At 36.7% G+C, this 20,885-nt stretch overlaps 1 protein-coding gene and 1 long non-coding RNA gene across 4 annotated transcripts in view; both read left to right on the top strand.

Moving 5' to 3' along the window:
* The window catches only part of Hs3st-a (Heparan sulfate 3-O sulfotransferase-A), a 208,501-nt gene that overhangs the window by 86,661 nt on the left and 100,955 nt on the right, over positions 1–20,885 (top strand). Inside the window, exon 1 of one of the 3 annotated variants that reach the window (XM_076327813.1) lies at positions 17,793–17,977. The exons of the other annotated variants lie outside the window; for them this stretch is intronic. The gene's annotated coding sequence lies outside the window, so the exon portion shown is untranslated. Of the gene's footprint in view, positions 1–17,792; positions 17,978–20,885 lie in introns of those variants that run through there. 3 annotated transcript variants of the gene reach the window in all.
* LOC143154821 (uncharacterized) lies at positions 17,754–18,325 on the top strand. The gene is made up of 3 exons (XR_012994259.1): positions 17,754–17,843; positions 17,912–18,069; positions 18,256–18,325. It is a non-coding gene; the product is annotated as an uncharacterized LOC143154821 (long non-coding RNA).

The raw sequence follows: 20,885 nt of genomic DNA, 5'->3' as shown, positions 1-20,885 counted from the left end.
ACACGATGTCGATGTTCGAATAAATTTTGTTCTAACTTCAGCAGCTCGCGAAATATTTCCGCGTCTCTAGTTAAATCAGACATACTTGTATATAGGTTGGAAGGTACACTCGACAAATTCGAGACTCCGTTTAAGCACGTTTGCGAATGTTCGATGTGCCAGACACCTTTCGACTCTGTAAGTTCCGACACGATTCGACGCTTGAAAGCGCAACACTCTTCGAGTGGGGCTGTGAATACTTGTAAATGAAAGAGCGTATACAGGGTGGACCGTATGAAGCGACATAATTGAAGATTTTCACGGTGTTGGCGATACTAATAAATATTATACGGAATTGAGAAGTTTCGTAATTTTAATTTTTTTTTTTTGTACGCGAATATATCTAGGAGATTTCGAGGTTACAAATTTTCTTTCTAAATGGAGTTCTATGGTTTTTACTGTGCATTTGGTACACGTTTGGACGAGTTCAATGACCATAGTCAGTCGAGGTCGGTTAAGGTTGTGGACAGAAAAATTCTAGCTTTCCAACAGTATTTATTGCTGATGTTTAATTAATCGGGCTACTTTCTAGTGTCATTATTCTACCAGTTGCATATGGATCACCTTTCACAAATGCTAATGCATCGGTTGCAGTTACTTGTCGTTCGAGTTCTCCTTTTTCGTTGGACGATGTCCCAACGAATGACACGTATCATTATCCGTGACTTTGAGTAATATTGAATGATTGTGGTCATTGAACTCGTCCGTGTGTGAATTACGCGTACACGCGAGTTGAGAAAGTAGAATTTCGTTAAAAAAAATTCAGCTAAAAAATGTAAAAGACTTCCGAAAGACTATTTTTTCTGTACGAGAATATATCCAAGAGATTTCGAAGTTACAAATTTTCTTTCTAAATAGAATTCTATGGTTTTTATTATACGTTTGGTCCACATTTGGACTAGTTCAATGACCATAATCAGTCTTCTAAAAGCCTTCTAAAAGACCTCAACTTTGTTTAACAATTCCAAGAAAAGAATGTGTACTTTCTTCGATTAAAGAATCATTGCTCTCTAAAACATGTGCCCTAAGTTCACATATGTAAGTCCACTACTACTCAATTTTGCAATCTTTCGGTGCAATCTCACCGTTAAAATAAAAATTCCTTCGTAACTTTATATTCGATGTTGTATATTTACGTTGGAAATTTTTCAACTATAATTTTCTTTCTCACATTTTCTAATACCCAAATAGAAATGTCCCTGTAAGAATAGCTCGCAGAACCAACGAAAGTACGCCTTCTCTCTCCCGCAATAGTCGTTTCAATAATTCAGCAGAAAATCAATTCGTCGTGCTTAATTTAATTTGTGCACGTTACGTGATACAATACCGTTACTGTGTAGTATATTCGGGCGTTTTACACGGCCCACCCTGTATTCGACGTTATTGCGTCAGTTTTCGCTCAGTAATTCGACGAACGAGACATCCCGCGCTACGAACAAGTACACGTGTACACGCGTGCACCTCGAGGAAGAGAATCGTCGTTCCGTAAAAAAGGAAAACGTCTGTGACGGCGAAGCATCAGAGACGAGCAGGATTTGTGGGTAAAATATGACGTGATATCTCTCGTCGTACGAAGGACTGCCGTAGGCGGCACTTTTCAAGAAGCTCTCATCGCGATAGCACGAAAGTCTCAGGCACCGTTTGCGAGACTCTTTTTCTCGTTTGCGGACCACCCGCCCCTCCGCCCCCTTAAAACTCGTTCCCTTCTATTTATCACGATTTTCCGTTACCCTCTTTCGGGGGTAAGATTACGTCGAAGCGAGGATCTACTACACCGGAGGAGGATTCTCTTTCGTTCGAGTGTGTCAGGAACGGGGGATTCCTAACCGAGAAAGACGATACGTGTTGGAAAATTTACATTCTCAGAAGAAGAAGAGAGAGAGAGAGAGAGACAGAGAGAGAGAGAGAGAGAGAGAGAGAGAGAGTTTTCCAAAAATTTGGAATCGTTTCGTGCTTTTACTATTTTCGTCTCTTTCGCTTCTAATGCGAGGCAGGTAGAGGTTTTATGGTACAATGACCATTTTTTAAGGAACTTTTTTTTGTATCGTAATTGGAGTATATTTGCAATCAGTTACAAAAATGAGAAGAAGAAAGTTTTCGAGCCGTTTGAACGCGGATGTGAGTTTCTTCGAGTGAGATTGCTTTTGTGGGAAATTAGGGAACGTATAAGAAAGTTGTACAGATTAAAATATTATTAGATTAAAAGTTTTTGTATTTTTTTTTGTTTCGATCTTTCACTTCTAATGTGAGGCAGGTAGTGATTTTATGGTACAAAGACCATTTTTTAAGGGACTTTCTTTTGTATCGTAATTGAAGTATATTTGCAATCAGTTACAAAAATAAGAACAAGAGAATTCTTGACTCCTTTGAACGTGGCTGTGAATTTCTTGAGTGAGATTCCTTTTGTAGGAATTTAAGGAACGTAATAGGTTGAACATACTGAACAACCTAGTACTGTATAACAAACTAGTACAGATTAAAATATTATTAGATTGAAGGTTTTTGTGCTTTCCTATCCTTAACAGAATACAATCCTCGACGTAGTTTATGATACATAAATTAATACAATGTAATCCTCGACGTAGTTTATGATACATAAACTAACACAATATAACACTTAATATAATATATGAATATTATGTTGAATCGCTAGGTTAATCCAACGTTTGACAAACACAATTTTTATCGCACAATCCTCAAATACCGATGCAACGTTTATGCGAGTCGAGGAAAAGCGAATAAATCGCTGGTTCGTGTTTCATTGAACCTGTTCCTGACAAACATAAACAGCCAATAGAATGGTTTGATAAGATCTATCGTTAATGCGTGGAATAATCTGCAATTCTTGCGTTTGTCGTGAAAATTTCTATTCACATTGCGTCGAGATGATTTAACGCAGATGAAGAGATTCGATGAAAAAATACTAAGAAGTTAGCTTCGAGTTATGGTTGGGAGTTGATAGTTCATCGTTGTTTACAAAAGCACATTGTGCATATTTATAAGTAACGAGCAGTTGTTGAAGTCTGGACGTGTTTGCAGCGTTGGTCACGTTTGTGACGGATCGAGTGGAAAAACAAAGAATTTACGGTAAGTTTTGCATTAAAAATAGAAAAACTGGCACAGAAAGTTTGCAGACACTGAGGACAATTTTTGACGACGATCGTCCAAGCTCGACAGTGGTTTATTAATAAATTAAACGATTTAAAGTGGCTCGAGAATTCTTCAAAGCTGCTCCACATCTTGGTAGAACTCCGATAGCCTGGAACAAAGAAACATTTGTTGAAATTTGTGAAAAAATCCTTTTCAATAACACAATTTATCCGCATTATAGAAAATTAATATTTTCAAGCGCAGTTACATCAATTCCATCGACAGTTACGTCATACAGAATCGAATACATAAGATTAGATTTAAACATTTACTTCGTATCATTTATCGTTTCTACGTATTCGACGATTTTAAGATAAAAAATTGTAGAAATATCTTCAGATTGGAATAGTTTCGATTTAATTTCTCAATACTTAGTAATTTATTATCAAAATGTCACTTCAACTACTAGATAGATCGCTACCTTAACTTTCCATTAAATTTCGTTTCGTTTCTTTCGAATCGCAAAAATAAATTTCTTCGTACTTACACCGCGTGTAAATTGATACTAAGTAGCCGAGTAGCCGAGATCAGATGTCCCTGAAAGAAAACATCGTGGAAAAATATTCACCGGATGAACTTCAGTACTGGGATTATTTTTCTTGGGTGCCCGATCGTATTATGCGATAGAAAGTTAATTTTCACATATCTTCCACGGAGTAAAATTTCCCCCTTAATATTCCTCGATTAACGTAATCCCGATTCCAGCTTCCAGGATTAATCCAATCTACCATTTCACTTCTTTTCTTCTCTTCCTTCGTAGATACTAGCAATGTGACTCGATACCTGATTACCTAAATAATTCGAACGTCCACTCTAACCGGTACCCAATATCGAATACTCTTTATTTATACATCCTACCGATGATCGTAACGAACGCGACGTTATTACCGGCTCTGTCCAAAGAGTCGAGAACAAAAACGGTCGCTTCTTTCTATTAAACGTTGTAATACGACGTCCAATAGTTGGAACTTCTCGATTATCCCCATTCCGTGTAATACGCTTTTTCTTTGCCCGGGGAATTATCAGGAATATTTCGCTCGGCTCGATTCGAAGTAAGAGACGTTACAACGAGGAGGAAGTGTCCGATAGGAATAAATTAACGCGACAGAGAATACAATAAATTCGAGTGGATTAAAAATTAACGCAAAATTGTCGTTTTCGCGCGTCGAGAATCGAGCAGTGATTTATTTACCGTGAATTTTTACCGAAAAGTTAGCAACACTCTCTTTCGTCGTGTTGTTATCGAAAAAGGGCGTAGTTAGGTTAACAACGTGAGAATTAATTTTGCTACACGAGAGGGTGAAAAACACAATATTTAAAGGGGTATTATACTCGAGGACATTATTGAAATATCGATTTCTTTTTCATTTCATTTTATTTCAATGTCAGAGGAATGAAAATGTAAGTGAGATCACGATACTGGTATGGATCATTTTAAACACGATTTTCTCGAAAGCATATTTTTCTTTAAACGGTTGCCATTATATTTCAAGTTCCGATCGATACCAAATTCGAGGAGTATCTTCATTATTTGTGTTTTTAACGCCTGTACTGAGATTTTCAAAGTTTGATGTTCTTTACTATTTGTTTTCCGATACACCAAAGATGAAAGAAACACGGAGAATTAAGTTTAACTTTGAAGTACTGTCAAATTTTTAATTGGCAATATTTTCTCGCAATTTCGGTACTGTCTGTAGCCACTTCCGAACCGAATTACGCGGTCCCTGAGTTTTTCCATTTCAGACGAGCAAAATGACTCGAAATCGTGGCGAGCGTAAAAACACTTTTAACGAGGGAGACTCCATTAAAGTAACTGTAACTCTCGTAATTTTGCTTACTTTAACGCGACAAAAATTCTGTACACACCTGAAATATAAACGAAAGATATATGCACGAACTCGATACAAAACTGTGATGCCGTTTCGTTTGAAAAAATCTCAAAGAACATCTACAAAATTGCGGTCCAGAAGCGAAATTGCACCCCTTTAAAAGTGCATAGCTATAGCTGTCGCGAACCAGGTGACTGAAACGTACCTTTAAACAGAGGTCAACCGTTTCGTTGCGAACAGTCAATAGTAAATGGGTCACGAATTCGACGAGAAAGTACTTATAGAAATTTTACACTACTTTTGCACTACTTGCGCGAGAAAGTACTTATAAAGGTTTGTACACGTTTATGGGCGGTGCGAAACGAGGCTGGATCGTTAAAATCATTCAATTTCGCACACTCGAAGATACATTGTTAATGTTCCCCAGTTCCGTTCCGGTATTAATTTACGTTATCACTCTTCCGTTTAATATTTTCATTAACGAAAACTGAGGGGGCTAATTAGAGCGTGGCGATTCATCAACGTCCCAAATACATTGCGTTCGAGTATTGCACCAACGCCTTGCGTCTCTCGCGCCCCGATCAATCTTCATTACCTATGCTATCAGTTTACATTGTCAGATATATTACATATTGTGCCGAATGAGTGATTGACCCGTGGCAACGATGCAAAACTCGGATATCGCGTTGCAAATCGAACGATGAATCGTCGTCCCTTCCGGGACTCGCGATCTGGGATTTATTCGGGCACGAGATTCACCCTTTTTGCAACGTTTAACAATTTTCTACGTTCTTTCCGTCAACTCCGCCTTTGTTTTTCACGCGAGGATTTTTTTCAACCACCAAAGAGCCTGTTTACGTAGTTTTTGAGGGGTAAAGTAAAATTGTTTCGTTCAAATGTTTTTTTGGAGATTCTCGAATTTTGAAAATATTATGCAGGAAGCATTGTGGTAAATTTTGAGTATCGAAACATAATCCACATAATCTTGCGATATTATGTGGAATTTTGGATCGGACTTTCTTGCATTCTTTCACATTTAAATTTTGAGGGGTACGAGGAGCTTGGAGGTAAGGAATGAATTTTTTTTTTCAGCAAGATTTAATATTGTAAGATTTACATGTTTGGTGTAAATGATGGAATTGAGGCCTGTTTCGCTTGTTGGTACATGTTTGCGTCCATTTGTGTTTATCAAGGTGCATCAATTACATCAAGTTTGATCACGTTGTTTGATATCTATTCGAGTAGGGTGTAGACGTACAATCGTCGCCAATGAATAATTTTCCAACGATTAATTAACAGTCTTAACCAAGTGATTTGTATTAGCAATTTGTATTAGCAATTTGTGTTAGCAATTTGTATTTGGAGTCATCTTTGGAGTAAACGTAATTTCGATAACGTACAAAGTGTACAATTAAAATGGTAAATATCGAAGGAAACACTTTGAACAAAAATAATAATATTAAACAGGATAGAAATTAGAAAGTAGAATAATTGTAAGAGATAGATAATGTACGGTTCAAGTGAATCGAAGAATGTACGAAAAATATTAACCATACATGCGCATTCTCTTATCGATTGCTCGACGATATTTGTCGTTGGTGTTGTACAATGAAAAAAAAAGGATCCATTGAATAACCAGTTCCCTGTAATTCGACTAAAACTCTTGTTTATTCTCAACGATGGTAGCTCCATCGAGTTATTATTTAATTCTGCAGGTCGACGACTCGGTAATTGTTTTTGGTATGTTTACTACCATACTATGGCCTTAGTACGAGGACTAGCTTTATGAACGAGCTTAGCGCACTTGTCCGTAATTAATTTTGCTCGTCAAACATTCGAAAAGCTTCCGGTTTAATTGCGGAAGGAATAAAGGGCATTTATGCGTACAGTTCGAAGGTAAAGTGAAATCGCCTTTTGTCGTCGAGCGTTTCCGAATTCTCGTTACACGTACAGTCTGTCGCACAAGTCGACGTTAGCTCATCTTATATAACACGGGGAGTCAGTGTAAACTAACCATGTACACGGTTATAGAATTGTTTGTATCCACAAGTTGGAAGACCGACAAAAATATTAATGGAATAATTTGTGGTAACTTTAATACGCGGGTGTGACATCTAAACTTACTCAAACCTGTAACATAGACCTAATCCAGATCTATCTCAAACCTACCCAAACCTGTAACATAGACCTAATCCAGATTTATCTCAAACCTACCCAAACCTATAACATAGATCTATCTATGTAACCCAAATCTATCTCAAATCTACCCAAACCTGTAACATAGACCTAACCCAGATCTACCTCAAACCTTCCCAAACCTGTAACATAGAGGTTAGGTTGCGAAATACTTATACCTCTTACTTTACACATGAATTTTGTCGTATCGATCGTACATCACAACCTCTAACATTGAGGTTAGGTTGCGAAAGATGACTATGTCTGTACCTTTTATTTCACGCATAGATTTTATTCTATGGATCGGACATTACAACTTGTAATATTGAGGTTAGGTTTCGAAATACGACTATGCCCATACCTCTTGCTTTATTATTTGGGATTGGAATTTTTTTTATTATCGATACTACTATTATTATCGAAACTACTATTATTATTGAAATTGGAATTTTTCAGCTGGTAAAACATATGGACAATTACAAAGTTCAGTCATGCTATCGTACAATGGACATCGTACTATTATTTTCGTCACTATAACCCACGAGTTTCTTTTTCTTATCGTTGATATTGCACTTGTACCTACATTTCTTTGTCGTTACGTTTCGCGTATTTCGATGTTTCCTTCCAAAGAAGTTCAAGGGACATTCTTCGAGATATTTCTCACATTAATTAACAAATAATAACGACACTTGTTTCACCAGTGTGTCAGTGTGAAGGTACCCTTACTCTCAATGCTGCGTCCACTAGAGAATTTTACTCTCGAGAGCTACTCTCGACAGCAAAACTCTTGAGTGATGACTCCGGGCATTAAGACTTTTAGACCCCCTGTAGATTGCCAGTTGAGACTCATACGGGGTACTAGAATGCTTTGTGAATGCACGCGTGGGCGTCAGCCATTTAACTGACTGGAACTGAATATTGCATATACGCTCACGTGCATCTTGGCGCAATTGCGTCTAAACTGGTGCATAGAATCCTCGGATTTTCACGGCCGCGAGCGGTGATTAAACATTTCATTATGCCGTTGTGCGTTTACGCTGGAATTTTGCGCGGTTCGCGCATGCTAACTCTATTCCTGGGCTTTTAATGCGCCCCCAATATCGCTGTCGAATCTCTGTTCGAGGAAGTATGTTTGTGTGATTAAAAAAAGTAATATTTACGAGCACAATTCAACGAATGTTTCAACCTGGTAATTAATTCCTATTCGGTGATAGTATATAGAAGAGAATATTGATTGTTTGAAGAGATATCATTGTGAGATTAATTTTTATGAAACGAATAAAGAATGTAACGGACAAAATTTTGACAAACTTCAACTTAAATAATGACGTATTTAAAATTTGTTTCTATGTGTCGTATCGAATTTAAAAAAGAGAGTTTATCGCGAGAGAAGGTTTGGAAATATTTCAAGGTTAGATAAACTTTTTCTCAAGTATTTTAAAATCGAGAAGTTGCAAGAAAAAATGCATCCCCTATCTGTGAAAATAAATTCGAGTGTCTTGGTTCTAGAATCAAAATTCATTGTGTATAAGAACGAAAGAAATTTTGCTCTTCCAAAGTGATATTTTTCATTTGCAAAAATCACGAACGATGCTTGTTGAAAAATATTGTTCGGTATATGTATTTTTTGAAAATGTTCCCACCAATATTTTATCCATCGTGGTAGCAGAAATTGGGATACAAATATTAAACCGTTCGTTTATTTTTCATTAAATCATGCTTCATGGCTTACATGCCGAAATTTACACTGCGTTCAAAATTTATGAATAGTGTTGCTCGAATTTTACCCCGCCCGGAATGAATTATTGGTGCATCGCGTTCACTAAATTGCACCTTTGATGTACAACAGGCTTGCCGCGGACTTTCTACGCTTTAATTGCTGCTAATCGACCGAGCTTTATTTTTAACACATTTCTACTTGCGTGGAACGCAACTTCATTAGTTTCCTTTTTTCGAAATTACGCCGAGAAAATTGCCGAGCGATTAATCTTCCGGAAAGTCGATATCCACGCGCATGAAACTTCTACGAGAGCAAATTTAATGTGAACGATTTACTAGATTGATATGCAATATGAATCTTTATCGTATAAATTTTCTTATTTTTAAGGGAAAATTTTTCATGGGATGTAAATTTGAATAAATTTAAACGAGCAACATTATTCTAAACAACGTACTATCAATATCACGTAAAGTGATTATCAGGAAAAATTGATAATTTAAATAATCGGTGCATTTCCATTTTTACTACTAAGCTGTTTTTTCTTTAATCTATTAGTTTCCTTACCTTTCTTTCTACCTTTTTTTTCATACCATGATGTAAAACTTGATACAATTTTTCAATACAAAATTTTTCTACTCAAGTGCATTCCAAAGCTACGATTCATCATCGGTGATAGTATGTACGTAGGCTATTAAATTTAATGCAACCATCAGTCATTCGAGATACGAGATTCGATTAGTACGCTTGACACTTACGGAGTGATATATTTCTCTTACGTTTTTAATCGATGGGGACGATGATGCACAAACATCGTTGCACTCTCAATATTTCTACGATCGATCTTTCATTCTCAATTAAACGTCCACAAGTACATTAATTGCTCTACTGTTCAGATACGAGTCTCAAATTATCGGTTTTGTTTTGAGCCAGAAATGAAAATTACCAACTTAAAGAGTGTATTTTATCTCATAAATGAACTCAACTCTAATCTCATTCTTTCTCGTATAAAGATCTTCGATGTTCGATCAAGATCCAAAAGAATGTTAAGAAATTCGTAGTATAGATTGCTGGTCATTATAAAAAATTAATCCAGGAACAAATTGCTAAATAAATATTAGTTGACTCTATTAAACGCTTCGACCGTTTTTGTCTCGGGTAAATAAAAATAAGATTATGTAAACAGAAACGAATGAATCTTACGTACAAAGATCAAAGACACAAGTATCAAAAACGTTTAATTAAACAAATTAAACTACCCTCGCGTAGCTATTTATTTTTACACGCTGTAAAAGTTGGCCCGTCTGTTCATTACCCGCCACTTCTACTTGTGGTGATTTTGTAAATATAAACTGTGGTACTTTCCACTTTAAAAGAGCCAATTTCCTAATTTCCAGTAGAGTAATTCTTTTTCTTGCGTGTTTTTAATACTAGAATTACCGACCGTGTAATTTCACTTCACGCAAACAATTTCTATTCGCGTCAGACCATATATGTATCTTCGAAGTTAGATGGGGAAAGGACAAATTAATTTACGAGTATCATCAGTTGTCTATTTCGATAATCGTCCACGAATATTGTAGGCGAAGACACCAGGTTAATAATTGAGTAATTTAAAAAAAATTCGAAACGGTTAAAATTGGCCCCTTTGGTAGTTCTAGCGTTAAAGTTGTACACTCGGTACATCTCGAATAGTTTTGAGGGCTAAGAGGGCTAATTTAGTAATTTTCAATAAAGTAATTCTTTTTCGGTATTTTCTTAAAGTTGCACCAGCTTTGACTCAATAAAATACAACTTAGACCTAACCTAGTTCGATAACGTGGCTACTCTCTTTTTAAGGGTGCAATGTGGTAATTTTCAGTAAAGAAATTCTTTTTCTTGCGTTTTCTTAAAGTTGAACAGTTTCGACCCAGTAAATTTCATCGCAAAAAATTGAATTCCAAAGTATAATGGAACTTAGACCCAACCTTGTCCGAAAAACTGAATACTCTCTTTTTAAGGGTGCAATGTGGTCATTTTCAGTGAAGCAATTCTTTTTCTTGCGTTTTCTTAAAGTTGTACAGTTTCGACCCAGTAAATTTCCACGAAAAAAATTGAATTTCGAAGTATAATAAAACGTAAACCTAACCTATATCGATAACGTGGATACTTTCTATTTTTAGGATGCAAGGTAGTAATTTCTAGTAAAATAATTCTTTTTCCTGAATTTTCTTAATGTTGTACAGTCTCGACCCAGTAAATTTTATCGCAAAGAATAGAATTCCAAAGAATAGTAAAACTTTGACCTAACCTATATCAATAATGTGGAAACTCTCTGTTTTAAAGATACAACGTGGTAATTTCCGGTAAAGTAATTCTTTAAATAATTTCTTGCATTTTCTTAAAGTTGTACAGTCTCGATCCATTAAATTTCTTCGCAAAGAATAGAATTCCAAAGTATAGCAAAACTTAAACCTAACCTATATCGATAACGTGGATACTCTATTTTAAGAATGCAACGTGGTAATGTCCAATAAAGTAATTCTTTTTCCTGCATTTTCTGAAAGCTGTACAATCCCGACACGCTAAATTTCATCGCCTAATTCCAAAATATAACATAAAAAAATTCAAAACCACACCCGAAAACGCAGACAATCGAAACGTTTGACGCGACAAACCACGGTTATTCGGTCACTTAATAGATTGTTTAATAAAACTTATCGAACGGTACTACATTGAACAGTACTGTTCGATAAATTTTATCTTATAAAACTTATCGAGCAACCGAGTACTGCACAACAAAATAGTACAGATTAAAATACAATTAGATCGAAGTTTCCTGTGCTTTCATCTGTTTCTATCTTTCGTTTCAAATTTTCGTAAAATAGCGATTTTATGGTACAACATCGATCTTTCGAAGAACCTTCTTTTTCTACCGTAACAAAAGTACACTGTATCGTCATCGAACGACGAAACTTATTTGACAACTCAGTACCAGTCGATAAATTTGATCGAACGACAAAACTTATCGAAGAACCAGGTACCGGTCGATAAATTTTCTCGAACGAGAAAACTTATCGAAGAACATTTAGCATTTTCGAGAAATCGTTCGAACCGTTTCAAACGGACGATTTCTCACTGTCGCTCGATCGGAGAAGCCACGAAACGTCGGGTTTGGGACTATAATCGCGCACGTCTGCCGAGTTAGCGGGAGATATCCGCTCCGGTCGTCAACCGTCGGGAACCACGGGGAGTGGCGGCCCCCTCCCGGTTAGAGATACTTTCATTACCCCGGTAAAAGGGAGGCTGTCGTTTCCTCGGTGGCGCAAAATTATTCCTGATAGCGGTGGCGAACTTCGAAACGCTTCTGCGTCGTGGAAACGGTTAGACGGTTGCTCGCCTCTGCGGCTCCACCCTTATCAAACGCGTTGGAACAGGGCACAAAGAGTCGGATGATAAATCTTTAAACAAATTTCAGGAGCGGGGGACCGTTTTGACGGTGGGGTCGTCGGTTTCGGCGATACGTTTCTCGCTGGAGAGAAACATGGTGGAAATGACACAGAGGGGTGGCTCGATACCCAAGGTGAGTCCCCAGGGCCAGATAAAGGCCAGGAACGTTCCTAGGAGAGGATCAACGGGTCTCCCCCGACTCCTCGTGGGTACAGTCAATTGGTCTCGAGGTCTGACACATTCCTACGGTGCGTTTCTCTCTCTATCTCGAACTTGGTGCCACACGACGAGGGGGAAGCTCGAGGGGCCGAGGGCGTTGCCCGATTCCAGAGCCGAGATTAAATTTCGACCGTTTCGTGTTATACGCTTGTGAAATTTAGAAAGGAACGCGCCTGCCGAAATGAAAGGAAATTTTCACACCGGAACGGAAACACTTCTGCGTAGGTGGCGGCGATAACTGTGATAACTGGTTTATTTACGAGTCGGTAGATAATTCGCGTTCGAGTTTAGGTATAGGCGTATCGTAAATCAAATATGGATTCGTTTCTCTTTTTTATTTCTTTTTTATATAATATTTCTCTTGGTAAGTAATCATCAGGTCGTTCGGAAAGTCATTTCGTTTTTTTTTTTTTTTTTTTTGGTGAAATTGAAGTAAGATTTTTTAGAGCGTACAAACGTTTTATTAAATTACATATTCTCCATTTTGGAAAACGAGATGACTTTCCGAACAAATTCAATATTTCGGAATTCGTACGACGAGCGTGAATAATTTATTACATTTAACGAAAACACCTTCCCGGAAACGGTGATAATATCAATGATATTACGAATAATTGTGAAATTCACGTGTAGATTTCTATTTTAATGTATGTTCTTCGAAACTCATTTCGCGAGTATTGTTAATATTAACATTCGATAGTGTTCGAGTAATATTATCGTCTATTGTACGAGAGGAAATCTATGAACATTTGAACTGTTTTCCATGTATTAAACGGAGTATGTTCGATGTTTCCTGATTTTTTTAGTACTTTTACGACGTACACACTTTTCCTCTCTTCGTTGGCATCTTTCTCGTCTATTATATAACATCGTCTCTTTAATGAGACAGATTGTCTCTTCACGACAGTTTGTGATCATTCTCTAACTGATAGTTGCTATCTCCACACCTTAGAATACTTAACATTCGAGCGTCTCGAAATCATCGACGAAATCGACCAAGAACCGTACACATGTATCCCACTCGGTTATTTTCAAATTAGAAGACGAAAAATCGCGTACATTTTCGACCCAATAAATTTCAACGAAAAAAATTGAATTCCGAAGTATAGTAAAACTTAGACCTAACCTATATCGATAACGTGGATACTCCCTATTTTTAGGACGCAAGGTAGTAATTTCTAGTAAAATAATACTTTATCCCGAATTTTCTTAAAGTTGTATAATCTCGAACCAGTATTTCGCGTATTTCCCCTCGAATTGAGAATAATTGATCCCAAATTGTTGCCAATTACAGAAACATCGCCGTACACGGTCGATCGATCCCCTAGATGCGTAAATTGTGGGGTTTCGAAATTTTTATCGAGGTGAAAATCCGAACTTTTAACGAGGACTTGGAAAACAAAGTCGGCGAATTTGCTCGCGAATTGAATATTTCACCGAGAAACGATTAAAAGCTAAAATTCCGTTTCGCGCGGAAATTAGTCCGCACAGTGCTCCCGCATTAATCAAGTTTGCTCGCAATAAGATCCGTGGAGAACATTTTCCACACAATATATATATATATATATATATATATATATATCGAGTTACGTGGTCACCGATTCATAATATAATCCGTGTTCTTCAAATATTAACGGTAGCATTGGTTAACCCACTGAATGCCTGTTACGTTCGTCCATTATTATTGCAACTGCAATAGCTGCTTTTCAGTGACGCGTGCAGCATAATAAGCGATTAACCGCGGCACAGGTTGGCAAGAGGAACCTTCACGGGGTGCCGCCATTGGCGATTGTTATTTCCTAGCCCCCGTTTCAAAGTGGCTACCAGTTGCAACAGAAGTGTCAACCGATTATAGCTTTTCCCTCGGTTTGCATTTCAATGAAATATACGGGGTGATTCGATGCCAATCGAATATTCGGCTGTTGGATAGAATGTCCCCCGGCTGGAATGTATATTTAACAATCGATACTTTCGGCAAAGGTTATTTCGTGAGCAAAATAACGGCTAACAGGATCACGGTTATAAAAACGTCGTTTATCGGGGAACGGACGAATTTCTTTCGGATCGTAAGTACGATTCAGGAACATTTTTTCCAATTTTTCGTGGTACGATCGAGATTCGGCGAGATTTCACGTGTAACTAGAAATCGAGAACTATCAGATTGTAAATATCGTTCAAGAACACGTTTTCCAATTTTTCATGCTACGATTGAGTATTGTGAGATTCCATCTGTAATAAGAAATCGAGAACTTTCAGATTGTAAATATTGTTCAGAAATATTTTTTCGAACATTTCGTGGTACGATCAAGTACTGTGAGATTCCATGTATAATAATAAATCGAGAACTTTCAGATTGTAAATATCGTTCAGGAACATTTTTTCTAACTTTTTCTGGTACAATTGAGATTCTGTGAGATTCCACGTGTAACAAGAAATCGAGAACTTTCAGATTGTAAATATCGTTCAAGAGCACGTTTTCTAATTTTTCATGCTACGATTGAGTATTGTGAGATTCCATCTGTAATAAGAAATCGAGAACTTTCGGATTCTAAGTATGGTTCAGGAGCACTTCATCGAACATTTCGCGATACGATCGAGTACTGTGAGCTTCCATCTCTAATAAGAAATCGAGAACGTCGAATTGGATGTTTTTTCTCGCGAACGTAGCTTCGTTTTCGCGAAAATCGAGATGAAAGATTCATTTGGTGCGCGTCTAATTCGGTACTTGGCTGACGCGTCTGTCCATTACCAGCTATTTCTACTTGCGTCGATGTATATAAATACAAACGTTTGGTACTTTCTATTTTAAGGTGGTAGTCTGGTGATTTTATTTGCATTTCCTTGAACATGAACTCGTACGGACCCGAGTATGTGAAAATAGTCTGTAAATTTTGTTGGAAAATATGTCGAAGAATTAACGAGCTCGTAAAATATTAAACGCACACGTTCGGAACAGTCGCCTCGAGTTTTGTTCGTCGGATCGACAATTTATTCGAACTGGTGCGAAATGTACGTTCGATTGTCGTGGAACGTTGACAGTGTAGAAAAACCCTGTACGTTTAAATTTTAAATACGATCTATTAAATATTCTATCGACGGTTTCCATTAAGCGTTCGAAACCCTTGACGCGGGCAAGCAATTTCCTGACGTGAAATATGAAAACATCTCGTAAAATATTTACTTCTCGATGTTCTTGCCACGATGCCTGCATCCGTGGCACGATGAGAAATTACATCGTTTCGCATTAAAGCGAATTGCAATTGCATCTTTGGAAATGCATTGTCGCATCTTCCGCAAAAAAAAAAAAAAAGAAAAAAAAGAAAAATATGACAGGAGAAATATAGATCTCATCGAACCATGCAACACGCTTCTACGACCGATCTTCGTTTAGAAAAGAGTTACACTCTGTCCTACTTCCTGGAACCATTCTGTGTGCAGGACATGGTTATAAATGCCCATTGCAAAGTAGACTAACTGGAAGTATTTAACACTGGATTTACCAACCAGTCAAAATTACTGTTTTCGACTGCTTTAACAAAGATTTACCTTATTATATTTACTTTACCGTCTGTAATTACTTTACCGTAATAATAGTACCTACTGTACTATTATATTTACTTTAAATTCCATAATACATTTTCGAAAGATGTTACGAATTTTTCTATTCCATAGGTGTAATCAATTTCACAAGTTTCTCTTTTTATCTTGAGTCGTCGACTTTCTCGAGACACGTACGAGGAGTCATTTTAATGTATTTAAATCTAGCGGTGGTTCTAGTGTTAAAGTGCGCGATGTTTCTGAATTTACAACGTATCTTATAATAGATTGTTCGATCAAATTTTGTCGTTCGATGGAAAATAGAGTTATTAGGTTCGTCGTTTTATTTTTCTAAAGTCTTAGAAAAATAAATTTTTCTACCGTTTGATGAACATGTACGAAGTTTCACGTAGATCTGTGGATTTATTCGTATATCTAAAATTGTTCAAGTGTCGTAGTATTTTTTTCACAATGGAAAAAACGACAAAACTTATCGAACAACTTAGTAAACCGTTCGCGACAACGCGATTGGGAAATTAAATCGCACTTAAAAGTTTCGTATTGTCAGAAATTATTTTAAAAATCTTCAAACTTTGCACCGAATCGTAGAAACATTCGCGATATTTTTCTCGCAATGGAAATGCATCGATCTTGCACTTTTTCTGCAATCTTTGAAATTGATGTGAAACGGTGAATTTACACATTTTTTTCCTTTTCTAAAATATTCTAAAATTTAAGATCGCTTATTTTTATCACTCCAACGTGTTCCGCTCGCGAATAGGATGAAACGTTTAAAAGAAACTGTGCGTCGCGAACGAATCGTTATCTCGCAAAAAGAGTGTTACAGTATCGACCAATCGAATTGCGTGGAGTTGCAGTTAGGATAGAAAATCATCTCCCACCTTGTTCCCCCTTATTATTGGGTGAGCTGCAATTACTTAACCGCCGCGCCCGAGAAAACTCGGGCAACGTAATTGCGAGATAATCGAGCGAAGTCGGGTTTAAAAAAATTATACAAAGTGTGTACATCATTTCTATTTACTTCATCTGTACGAATTAGAAGTAAGAATATTTCCGCGTAGAAATTTCTAAATATATTTCCCGATCGTTAAATTATCACGTGTAGTTCTACTGAAAGAATAAAAAGAAAAAAGAAAAATAAATATAAAAGAAAGAATCTACACGTTAGAAAGAAAATTTTCAGATACGCGAGTACCTAAATTTAGGTACTAAAATAAATTTAGTTTCGCGAGTACATGTGACCGTTTAAAACCAAATGAAATGATTCCACGTTCTTCGAAGACATCGTTTAAAAGAAACTCCTACTCAGAAGTGTGTTATGGACATTATCTAACATTCGTCGTAATGTGCCTTTAACATGCGCTGACCGTGCAAGGTTAACTTGGCGTGCAACGCGTGGATTATTGCAATCTACGCAACAGGAATAACAAACGGAGCGACGTCCAAGTTCGGAGTATTTTCGTGATTTCAATGCGGCCAGATCGTGCACACGCGTGTTACACACGTGCACGAGGCGAATCGTTCGTATCGTTTCAAAATGGCACACCGGTGTACGGCACCGGTTGAACGTTGATCGTCGGGCAACGATAGCGTGAATAAAATGATCTTGATTCGAGAGCTGATTGTCCGCGCTTGGTCGTTCATAAGGGGAGATCTAATGAATTATTTTTCCCACGATGCACTGTGCTAATTCCGATGCGATCGAAGCGGCGTACAGCAAGGACATAGTAAGTTATTTTCGTTCGGAGATACGATTGAGAACGTGAGTGACGTTGAATAATTTCGTAATGTCCAGGAACGTCGATTTCTGAAGGTCGACCTGTATTTCAAGCCCCGAGCGTGTCAATGGGAAATTCGGAGGGTAAGTTTCTCCCCAATTTTCCTCTCTACGTTCGCAGACTTGTTTTTCTTCATCTATTCGTTTACAAATGGCAATCTTCCGTACACGCGACAGTAATAATACGTTCGATCGAGGAAAACATTCGATGTTCGTTGAGTAGTTACGAATGTTTTACATTCTTGGGACTCAAGCATACCAAATAGTATTATTAACGTTTAGATGAAAATTCCAAACTTTAAAGGTGTACTTGCACTGTGTAATACACTGACTGTATTTACTCGAATTGGTTTTGGAATTAGATTTACTGCCAGTGATCTGTTAAAATTGTTAGTTCACCTACCAAAGGTCTTGAAAGATTTTAAGAACTGAAATTTAACGATGAGTCAAATGACGGTATGTTTTCTAGATCTTATTTGGATTGTTCTCTTTACGAAGGAATCGAATATTTTTCCAATAGTGATTTTTACTCCTTTGAGAGAAGAATTCGGTATTTTTCGGTGACAACGACTGGGGTATACGACACATGTAAAATGGTATGAGAACTTTTTTGAACATGGACGAACTTTTCTGTGAGGAAAAAAACGTTCGAGTTTACTCTATGCTCAAAATTGATAATCGAAGCGTTGTGTGTTTTCGTGTTGTTCAAACAACGCTGAATTCTATTTCGTACCAACTGACAGACGTTGTTTTTTAAACGAAAATGCGATACGGAATGTTTGTCGCGAATGGTTTTAGGCGATCCAACGTTTCTGCTTGTTGCAGACAAGAGATATTCTACTTTCGATTTGATACCATTCTTTGTCGATCAAAGTGTAACGTATTTTCCCTGAAGTTTGTTATATTATTTTCTAGATTTCCATTTACAATCTAAGAGACGCTATTACGTATATCCTTGCGTACAAACAGTTTATAATACGTATATTTATATTAGATCAATATCAAATAAATATATTATAGTATATAAATACTCTTGAAAGCTTAGAAGCTAAGTGAGATTATTCTTTAGAGAAGAATAATTTGCAACGAATTATTTTTTTTAGTAAGTTGATACGTGTAAATATACATCTTGTGTAAAATGATTTTAAAAAAGATAAAACTCTAATTATAATAATCGTGTAATTCCATTTAGAAAAAGAATTTATCTGCAAACGTTTTTTTCTTATTGTTTTTAAATTACATTTATGGTTAACCTATATAACACTGTGTCCCACTATTTTTCACCGACGACCAAACTACTGTAGTACGAAGTTTTGAAAACAGAGACTCGCTTGTTCGGACCACTTCAGAGTTTAATTTTATTCAACCACCAAGTAATTACTCGAGTCATCTTTGAGGGAATTTTCTTAGAACAAATTTACATTGGAACTTCTCCGCCTTGACCAAAATTTGTTCAACCACTGAGCAATAACCAATGCCATCATTGAGTAAATTTCCTTCATTTTTGGATCTCACGGTTGCAGAACTGTAACATATACATTTCTCGTTTATATAGATCTTACTAGGTAGCACCTACTTGTTACGACGATTAAAATAATTGTTCTCAATTTTATTTCCAATTTTCGAAAAAATATACATTTGATATCAATTCTAAACCAAAAAGGTTTCTAAAAAAGATCAAAATTGATCTTCAAATGAATATAGTTGTAAAATTGGATTTGCAGAAATGTTTCTCACCTACTGTTGCATTTCTACAATATAGGTTTCTGAATTACAATTCATTCTTATTTAATATTTGCTTGTTACACGAGTCAAATAATTATTTTCAATTGTATTTTCAACTTTTGGCAAAAACTCCACATTTGACACTAGCACTGGCAAAGAGGGCAATTTGCCTTGTTTTAAACTTCTTCTTAAAATTACTCAATTATAAACCTGATGTCTTGGTCTACAGTATTTGTGGATAATTATCAGAATAGACCTATTTCAAATTTCTTCTTAAAATTACTTAATTATTAACGGTGTCTGCCTACAGTATTCGTGTATAATCATCGAAATTGGTACTTCTACTAATGGTGCTCGTAGCTTTAACACTAGAACTATTAATGGTACTCGTAGCTTTAACACTAGAACTACTAATGATACTCGTAGCTTTAACACTAGAACTACCAAAGAGATCAATTTAACCCGCTTCAAACTTCTTCCTAAAATTACTCAATTATTAACCCGGTATCTTTGCCTATAATATTCGTGGACAGTTACCAAAATAAACAACTAATGGTAGTCGTAGCTTTAACACTAAAACTACCAAAGGGATCAATTTGACCCGTTTCAAACTTCTTCCTAAAATTACTCAATTATTAACCCGGTATCTTTGCTTATAATATTCGTTGGACAGTTACCAAAATAAACAACTAATGGTAGTCGTAGCTTTAACACTAGAACTACCAAAGGGATCAATTTGACCTATTTCAAACTTCTTCCTAAAATTACTCAAATTATTAATCCGGTATCTTTGCCTACAATCTTCGTGGACAATTACCAAAATAAACAACTAATGGTAGTCGTAGCTTTAACACTAAAACTACTAGAGGGATCAATTTGACCATTTCAAACTTCTTCCTCTTTACTTACAATCTTCGTGGACAATTATCGTGGACAAAATAGACAACAAAAGATGCTCGTAAATTAATTTTCCCCTTCCTCATCTAACATCGAAGATACATACGCGATCTGATACAAATAGTAATACGTTCACTGCCGGTAGTTCTAGCGTCGAAAGTTACAAGAGACGGTCTTTCTTCGCGATACCCAAAATTCGCCTAAACTTACGCGTCCCCCCTCAAAGACAAAGTATCATCGTCATTGGTGATACGAGTCACCGAGCCTGGTGACGTTCACCTGGAAAATTGTCACGGAGAATACGCGCGTGAACTCCGTGATAGTAAATCTCACGGTAGCGAAAATACGAATAAGTTACCGGAATCGTTAT

This window comes from Ptiloglossa arizonensis, chromosome 2 (genome assembly GCF_051014685.1).
Source record: "Ptiloglossa arizonensis isolate GNS036 chromosome 2, iyPtiAriz1_principal, whole genome shotgun sequence".
In the NCBI taxonomy this organism is placed as follows: domain Eukaryota; kingdom Metazoa; phylum Arthropoda; class Insecta; order Hymenoptera; family Colletidae; genus Ptiloglossa; species Ptiloglossa arizonensis.
Note: the sequence above shows the minus strand (reverse complement) of the source record. Positions and strands in the feature narration are given on the sequence as shown.